The sequence below is a fragment of the Otolemur garnettii genome, unplaced genomic scaffold (genome assembly GCF_000181295.1).
Source record: "Otolemur garnettii isolate 467f Iridium unplaced genomic scaffold, OtoGar3 scaffold00094, whole genome shotgun sequence".
In the NCBI taxonomy this organism is placed as follows: domain Eukaryota; kingdom Metazoa; phylum Chordata; class Mammalia; order Primates; family Galagidae; genus Otolemur; species Otolemur garnettii.
The window spans coordinates 5,832,324-5,840,882 of record NW_003852489.1 but is presented as its reverse complement, the minus strand read 5'-3'; the positions used below and the strand labels follow the sequence as shown (position 1 = coordinate 5,840,882).

At 36.9% G+C, this 8,559-nt stretch overlaps 1 protein-coding gene and 1 pseudogene across 3 annotated transcripts in view; one reads left to right on the top strand and one right to left on the bottom strand.

Annotated features, from left to right (window-relative positions):
- Positions 1-657, top strand: part of LOC105887550 — a 6,025-nt pseudogene extending 5,368 nt beyond the window's left edge. The window contains exon 2 of the transcript XR_002774730.1: positions 164-657. The product of XR_002774730.1 is annotated as a ubiquitin-40S ribosomal protein S27a pseudogene (transcript). The remainder of the gene's footprint in view (positions 1-163) is intronic.
- Positions 1-8,559, bottom strand: part of USP32 (ubiquitin specific peptidase 32) — a 223,695-nt gene that overhangs the window by 204,079 nt on the left and 11,057 nt on the right. The window lies entirely within an intron of this gene.

The following is an 8,559-nucleotide window of genomic DNA, read 5'->3' as shown; positions in this document are numbered from 1 at the left end:
CCAAAAAATAGCCAGGCATTGTGGTGGGCGCCTGTGGTCCCAGCTACTTGGGAGGCTGAGGCAGCAGACTCACTTGAGCCCAGGAGTTGGAGGTTTCTGTGAGCTGTGATGCCACAGCACTCTACCCAGGGGGACAGCTTGAGGCTCTGTCTCAAAAAAAAAGAAAAAACAAAGAAAACCCTCACGGGGAAAACCATCACTCTCAAGGTTGAACCCTCAGATAATATAGAAAATGTGAAGGCCAAGATCCAGGATAAGGAAGGAATTCCTCCTGATCAGCAAAGACTCATTTTTCCTGGCAACCAACTGGAAGATGGATGTACTTTGTCTGACTACAACATTCAAAAGGAGTCCTCTCTTCATGTTGTGTTAAGACTTCATCGTGGTACTAAGAAAAGGAAGAAGTCTTATACCACTCCCAAGAAGAATAAGCATAAGAGAAAGAAGGTTAAGCTGGCTGTTCTGAAATAGTATAAGGTCAATGAGAATGGCAAAATAAAATACCTTCATCAAGAGTGTCCTTCAGATGAGTGTGGTGCTGGAGTTTTTATGGCCAGCCACTTTGATAGACATTATTGTGGCAAATGTTGTCTTACTTACTGTTTCAACAAACCAGAAGACAAGTAATTATATACGAATTAATAAGAGACATGAACTAAAAAAAAAAAAAATCGAGAAAGCAAAAGATATGATATACAGATAAAAGGACTAGTATAGGAGAATCTCCAGGATAAAGGTAAGGGAATTCACAGGAACATAACTACAATACAGGTTCAAAGAATAACTAGTCCAATTTGAAAGCATTAAAAAGACCAGTCGAAACATTAGAACAAACTGTCTGATAGTATTAAGAGGCAGCTTAAGCTAGTGACACTTTAGTTTTGAATAACTAATATGGATTTAGAATACTAGGCAAACATAAATAAAACTACAATTATTAGCTACAAGGAAAATAAAAGTTGTACCAGAAAAGTAATCAAAGCTTACTATGTAACTTCAGCTGTGCATCCTATGTATGTGGACATAAGGTAAACCTGAACATTTATTTATCTAACCAAAATTACTGTATAACTATGTGGGTAAGATGAAGTAACAGGAAAAGGAGAAGGGGAAGTAACTAAGGGGGAAGAAGGGGAAAGAAAGCTAAATTCTCAGGCTAAGAAGTGGGAAGTCAACATATTGTATCCTTATTCATCAGTGAAATATGTCTGTAATTTCCCCTTTATAATAATATATTTTTTCTAATTTTACTATCAGGGGTATCCAGACTAAGTAGAATAAGACTAAGTAGAACATTATTAAGTAGTATTTCTATTTTTACTGTCTATAAGACTTGGCGTGATTTGTTTTTTTTTTTAAGAAATTATTTTTTACTTTTATTTATATGTATTTGTTGTCTTTTTTCTTTAGACTTTGGTAAAAACATAGTAAGGAAAAAATAATTTGTTTGCTATTTGTATTTTGCCTTGTGTATTCTATAACAAACAAGTAGTAAATGATTATGTATTCCAAAAAAACTGCACAGCTCTTGTTAAAGCTATATTGATAGCTTTGGTTGCTGATACAATGCTACCTTTCTTTTTCTAATATTACTTTGTAATTCTTTTTTATATAGGAAGATAATTGATTTTGTACAGTTATTTTGAAGTTAGCTATATTGCTGAATTTTTCTATTGTTTTTGGTAACTTGCAAGTAACTTGGAAGTAATGAAATTTGTATTTTTTTTACAGACTATTGGGATTTTTAAGTTATCATAATTGCACTAGCTAGGATCTTCAACTTTACTAGGAGTGGTGGTAATGAGTACGCTTATCTCATAATTGATTTGTAGATAATGTTTTTGTTTCCTCATAAAATTGATATATTTGTCCCAATATTATCTTCAATGATTATATCAATGTTTTGCCAATAGTTGATGTTCTATAAATATTCATGGAATAAAGGAGCCTGAAATAAATTTTAAAAAAATAATAAAATAAAAAAAGAAGTGGGAAGCCAAACAATGCTAAAAGTCAAAAATCAATATGAAATAACAAAGAACAACTAAAAGAATATAAAGTGGTCATCTCTAAGGAAGACAAAATGCCAAGGAAGATTAGGGCCCAGCTTTCCATTTAACAAATCTTATTCAAACTCTTTAACACTTTGAACTACAGACATTCATGCATCATATAACAATGTGGATATGTTTGAGAAATGCATTATGTGATTTTTGCCTCTGTGAAAACATCATAAAATGTGCTTACACAAACAAATGGGATAGCCTACTGCACACCTCAGCTATATAGAACAACTACTGGTCCTAGGTTACAAACCTGTATAATATGTTACTGTATTAAATACTGTAGGCAACTGTAACACAATCGTTAAGTATTCGTGTATTTAAACATCTAAATATAGAAAAGGTACAGTAAAAAAAGATATAAAGATAAAAAATGGTACACCTGGACAAGTGCTATGGTTCACATGCCTGTAATCCTAGCACTTTGAGAGCCCAAGACTGGAGGATCACTTGAGGCTAACAGTCCTGAGACCAACCTGAGCAACACAAGACCCTGTCTTTACAAAAAGTAAAAACAAAACAAAAAAAACTTAGGCATGGTGACACCAATCTATTGTCCTAGCTACTTGGAAGGCTGAGCCAGGAGGATCACTTGAGCCCAGGAGTTCAGGATGGCAGTGAGCTATGACTGCACCACTGTACTACAGGTGACAGAGAAAGACCCAAACTCAAAAAAATGGTACATGTATAGGGCACTTACTATAAATGGAGCATGCAGGACAAGAAGTTGCTCTGGGTGAGTCAGTGAGTGGTGAGTGAATATAAAGTCCTCAGAGGTATATACATTACTATAGTAGATTTTGTAAACACCATATACTTAAGTTACACTGCATTCATAAAAAATTTTTTCTTCAATAATATGTTAACTTAGCTTACTATAACTTTTTTACTTTATAAACTTTTTGTCTCTTTTGTAACATTAACGCTTAGCTTAAAACACAAACATGGGCACATGTCTGCAATCCCAGCTATTCAGGAAGTTGAGGCAGGAATGGATGCTTGAGCTGAGGACTTTGTGCCTGGGCAATATAGCAAGACCCACCTCTTTAAATAAAATTAGAAATAAAAAACCACAAACACATTATATAACTGTACAAAGGATCTTTTTTTATATCCTTATTCTATAAGCTATTCTCTATTTTAAAATTGTTTTTGTATATACTGAACCTCAGACATACTCTTATCTGACGTGAATGTTACTTTTTTTGCATTTTTTTTTTTTTTAAGTAAAGATTTATTTTTGTTGTTGTTGTTGTTGCAGTTTGGCTGGGGCCGGGTTTGAATCCACTACCCTCCGAATACGGGGCTGGCGCACTAATCACTGAGCCACAGGCACTGCCCTATTATTATTATTATTGCTCAATATCTGGTTGCAGCAATTGTCTGATTTATTTTCTGAATGTATTTATCTTCATTCGTTCTTTACGAGGTTTTTGTTTCTAGTCCTTATCTTAAACATTGTTATTGTTATTAAATTTTAAGCCTTTTTAATTTTGTGAAGGCAAAAAGTGGAAACCAAATAAACACATGTATATGAATAGAAAAAATTTAAAAAAATAGAAAACAAATAAATAAAAATAAAATTGCTTTCGTACTTTTTTGTTAAAAACTGAGACACAAGGCTTGGCGCCTGCAGCTCACCAGCTAGGGTGCCAGCCACACACACCAGAGCTGGTGGGTTCAAATCCAGCCCGGGACTGCCAAACAACGACAACTACAACCATAAAATAGCCGGGCATTGTGGCGGGCACCTGAGGCAGGAGAATCGCTTAAGCCCAAGAGTTTGAGGTTACTGTGAGCTGTGATGCCACTGGCACTCTACCAAGGGCAAAAAAGTGAGACTGTCTCACAAAAAAAAAACAAACCTGAGACACAAAAACACAGCTGAGCCTAAGCCTACGTGGCATCAGGATCATTAATATCACTATCTTTCACCACATCTTGTCCCACAGGAAGGTCTTCAGGGGCAATAATATACATGGAACTGTCACCTCCTATGGTAACAGTGTCTTCTGAAATACCTCAAGGACCTACCTGAAGCTGTTACAGTTAACTTTTTTTTATAAGTCAGGGTATAATCTAAAATAATGATAAAAAGTATAATACAATAAATAGCTAAAACGTCACTAGGCAATAGAAATTTTTCAGCTCCACTCAAGTTTTATAGGCTGTCATATATGCAGTCCATTTTGGCCAAAACATCGATATGCACCTCATATTGACAGTATAGGCATATATATAACACGGATAAGAATAGGTATCTCGGCTTGGTGCCAGATATCTCAAAGCTGGCGGTTTGAGCCCAGTCCAGGCCTGCTAAACAATAACAACTGCAACCAAAAAATAGCAGGGCCTTGTGGTGGGTGCCTGTAGTCCCAGTTACTCAGGAGGCTGACGCAAGAGAATCATTTAAGCCCAAGAGTTTGAGGTTGCTGAACTATGATGCCATAGCACTCTACTGAGAGTGACATTAGTGAGACTCTGTCTCAAAAAAAAGAGTAGATATCTCAGAAAAACCAACATAGAAAATTGTATTTACATTTTGATGAAGACAATATAAAATGTTAATGTGAAAAAAAAGTAAAAGCAAATAATTAGCTATGTTAGGTGATAGGATCATTAGTGAAATTTTTCCCTTTTCTAATCTCAATATTACTGTAATATTGGTTTTCTAATCCTTAAATAAATTTTACAAATGTGCTGTTGATTGGTGGTTGATATCCCCCTTTGTCTTTGTTTACAGTGCCCCTTCTCTATCTCTGAATACCACCCTATTTCCTATCAAGGTCACATGAACAACATTTAACTCTCTAAGTCTTGGTTAAAATGTCACCTCCTCATTCCTTTCATTCCCAGACTACCTTCTCTTGCATGACCCTTCTGTATCTTATCATATATGAATAAGCTCCTTATCCATATCCTTGTAAGGATAGTATTAATATCTTCTTTAACTTGTCTAAGAACATGCACGAGTACTAGTCTCTTATTAGTCTTAATAGCCCCAGCACTCAGCACAGAGCCTAGAACAACATAGGCACTTGATAAATATTTAATTCATATTTAATCCAATTATTTATTTATTCCAACTGTAAGAAACATAAGTGCTTTTGTCAAATCAAAACATGAACCATAATTTTTTTTTTCTTTTTTGAGACAGAGCCTCACTATGTCACCCTCGGTAGAGTGCTATCGTATCACAGCTCACAGCAACCTCAAACTCTTGGGCTTGAGTGATTCTCTTGCTTCAGCCACCCAAGTAGCTGGGACTACAGGTGTCTGCCACAACGCCCAGCTATTTTTTTTTTTTTTAATAGTTGTTTTTGTTGTTTGGCAGGCCTGGGTTCGAACCTGCCAGCCCCAGTGTACGTGGCTGGCACCTTAGCTGCTGAGCTATAGGCACAGAGCCCATAAATTTTTTAAGAGGAAAAAAAAAGAGAAAAGGAACTAATACATAAACCCCAAAAAGAGACTTCTAAAAGGGAAATGTGACTTATTAGATTTCACTTTTTCTATTTAACAATTTTAAAATATCTCAACATAAATGACAAAAAGTAGTGTGACAAAAAGAATTAAGACTGACGATGACGACTTGGCACCTGTGGCTCAAGCGGCTAAGGCGCCAGCCACATACATCTAAGGTGGCGGGTTCGAATCCAGCCCCGGCCTGCCAAACAACAATAATGGCTGCAACCAAAAAAAATAGCCGGGCGTTGTGGCGGGCGCCTGTGGTCCTAGCTACCTGGGAGGCTGACGCAGGAGACTCGCTTGAGCCCAGGAGATGGAGGTTGCTGTGAGCAGTGAAGCCATGGCACTCTACCCAGGGGGACAGCTTGAGGCTCTGTCTCAAAAAAAAAAAAAAAAAAGACTGAAGATGTTCAAAGGAAGTGACACTGGCCAAAAAAAAAAAAAAGCTTTACATTAACCACTAATGCAACTTTCAGAGATATTTCACAACACAGAGCACATGTTACAAGCTGATCTAAAGCTAGAAAAGAGTACAGCATTCAGCATAGAAAAGATTCTAAGTATTTTTTTTTTTTTTTTGAGATAGAGTCTTATTATGTTGCCCTCGATAGAGTGTCATGGCATCACAGCTCACAGCAACCTCCAACTCTTGGGCTTAAGCAATTCTCTTGCCTCAGCATCCCAAGTAGCTAGGACTACAGTCACCCGCCACAAGGCCCGGCTATTTTTTGGTTGCAGTTGTCACTGTTGTTTTGGCAGGCCTAGGCTAGGCTCGAATCCGCTGGCCTTCAGTGTATGTGGCTGGCACCCTACCCCCTGAGCTACACACAGAGCCATATATGACTTTTTTTTAAAGAGAGAGTCTCACTCTGTCACCTGGGTAGAATACCGTGGCATCATCCCAGCTCACAGCAACCTCAAACTCCTGGATTCATGCGATTCTCTTGCCTCAGTCTCCTAAGTACTTGGGACTACCAGTACCCACCAAATGCCCAGCTAGTTTTTCTATTTTTTAGTAAATATGGGGTCTCACTCTTGCTTGAACTGGTATCGAACTCCTAAGTTCGAGCAATCCACGCACTTGGCCTCCCAGAGTGCTAGAATTACAAGGCATGAGCCACTAAGCCCGGCCTCAGTACATGATTTTAAGTTATATGAGGCAACCACTGTTCAAATTACTCCTCATAGATTTTTTTACAAAGAAATAAAATACTCTAATTTTGATATTTTTAAATTACAATGTACTATAAAAATCTCAGTTTTATTTTTTAAACTTCTCTATACATTTATAACCAACTGTGAGTTTTTCATGTTTTGACAAAAATTTTTAAAGGTCACACAGACCAACAGTGATTTTCCCACTGATTAATTATAAATGCTTTCAATATCCTTATCTTGCATCATCATTTTTATAATCCCAAATCAAAACGTATATGCCTATATATAACAGATTTATTCTCCATCTTAGTAATTTTAAATTTTTATCATTGAGCATTTAAAGGAACATCTATAATGCAGCAAAAACCATACAGCACAATGTTAGAATCTGCATTATAGAACCAGATATCACACGTGCATACTCATGAAGTATATAAACAGTACATACTAACCTACCTCTTTGGTGAACATTTTTTCCTTTTTCTGTTTTTTAATTAAGTCAAATACACATAGATCATGAATATATTCATGCATATGTGGGATACAATACATTGATTGTTCCTTTTTCTGTTTTAAATGTAGTAGAGCTAAGTATATACTACGAATAAGGCCTTTATCTCATCAGCCTTGGTAGAAGCAATCTATCAAAAAACTGCAGAAATAAGTCTAATATGTCAATCAGATATTCACAGATATGTGAGATATAAGCAAAAAATGACATCAGGAAAAAAATTGGAAAAACTGGGCCAACTTTGGGTGTGGTGGCTCACACCTATAATCTCAGCAGTCTAGGAGGCCAAGGCCAAAGGATTGATTGCTTGAGCTCAGGAGTTCAAAGTCAACCAGAGCAACAAGTAAGACCCTGTCTCTACTAAAAATAGAAAAATTAGCCATCATAGTGACCCTTGTCTGAAGTCCCAGCTACCTGTGAGCCTGAGACAGTAGAATAGCTTCAACCCAGCAGTTGGAGGTTACTCTGAGCTCAGCTGACGACACAGCACTCCAGCCTGGGCAACAGAATAAGACTGTTTCAAAAACAAAAATAACTGGAAAAAAAAACCTAATTTTCGCCTGTTGTTTAAATTTTTCCAACAAATCTTTAATTTCTAACCTAATTTGGAAAGACAGGATAATCTCTATCTTGCAATATGTAATCAACACAATAGTAAATCAGAACATGCATTGCATTTTTATTCTCACCCAATTTTTGGCTAATCATAATCTAATTTTTTTATTTTATGAAAAGTAACAACTTCTAAAGGATGAAGAAAATCAAAATTTTTTAAGAGTACCTTATTGTAACTCCACTAAGTTACATAGCTCAATATTAAACATTTAACTGTTTCATGTTTCTTTTGTTCTTTGAAATAGTCTCATTCTGCCAGCCAGGCTGTGGTACAACGGTCCAATCATAGCTCACTACAACCCCAAACAGCTAAGACTCAATCAATCCTCCCATCTCAGCCTTCCAAGTAACTAGGAATACAGACAGGCACATACTACCATGCTCAGTTAATTTTTTTTAATTTATATTTTGTAGAGTAAATGTCTCACTATGTCAGGCTGGTCTCAAGCTCCAGGCCTCGAAGCAATCCTCTTATCTACATCTCCCAAAATGCTAGAATTATACGTGTAAGCCAACACACCCAAGCAACATTAATTTTTTTTTCTTCTTTTTTTTTGGGGGGGGGACAGAGCCTCAAGCTGTCCCCCTGGGTAGAGTGCAGTGACATCACAGCTCACAGCAACCTCCAACTCCTGGGCTCAAGCGAGTCTCCTGCCTCAGCCTCCCAAGTAGCTGGGATCACAGGCGCCCACCACAACGCCTGGCTATTTTTTCGGTTGCAGCAGTCATTGTTGTTTTTGGGAGGCC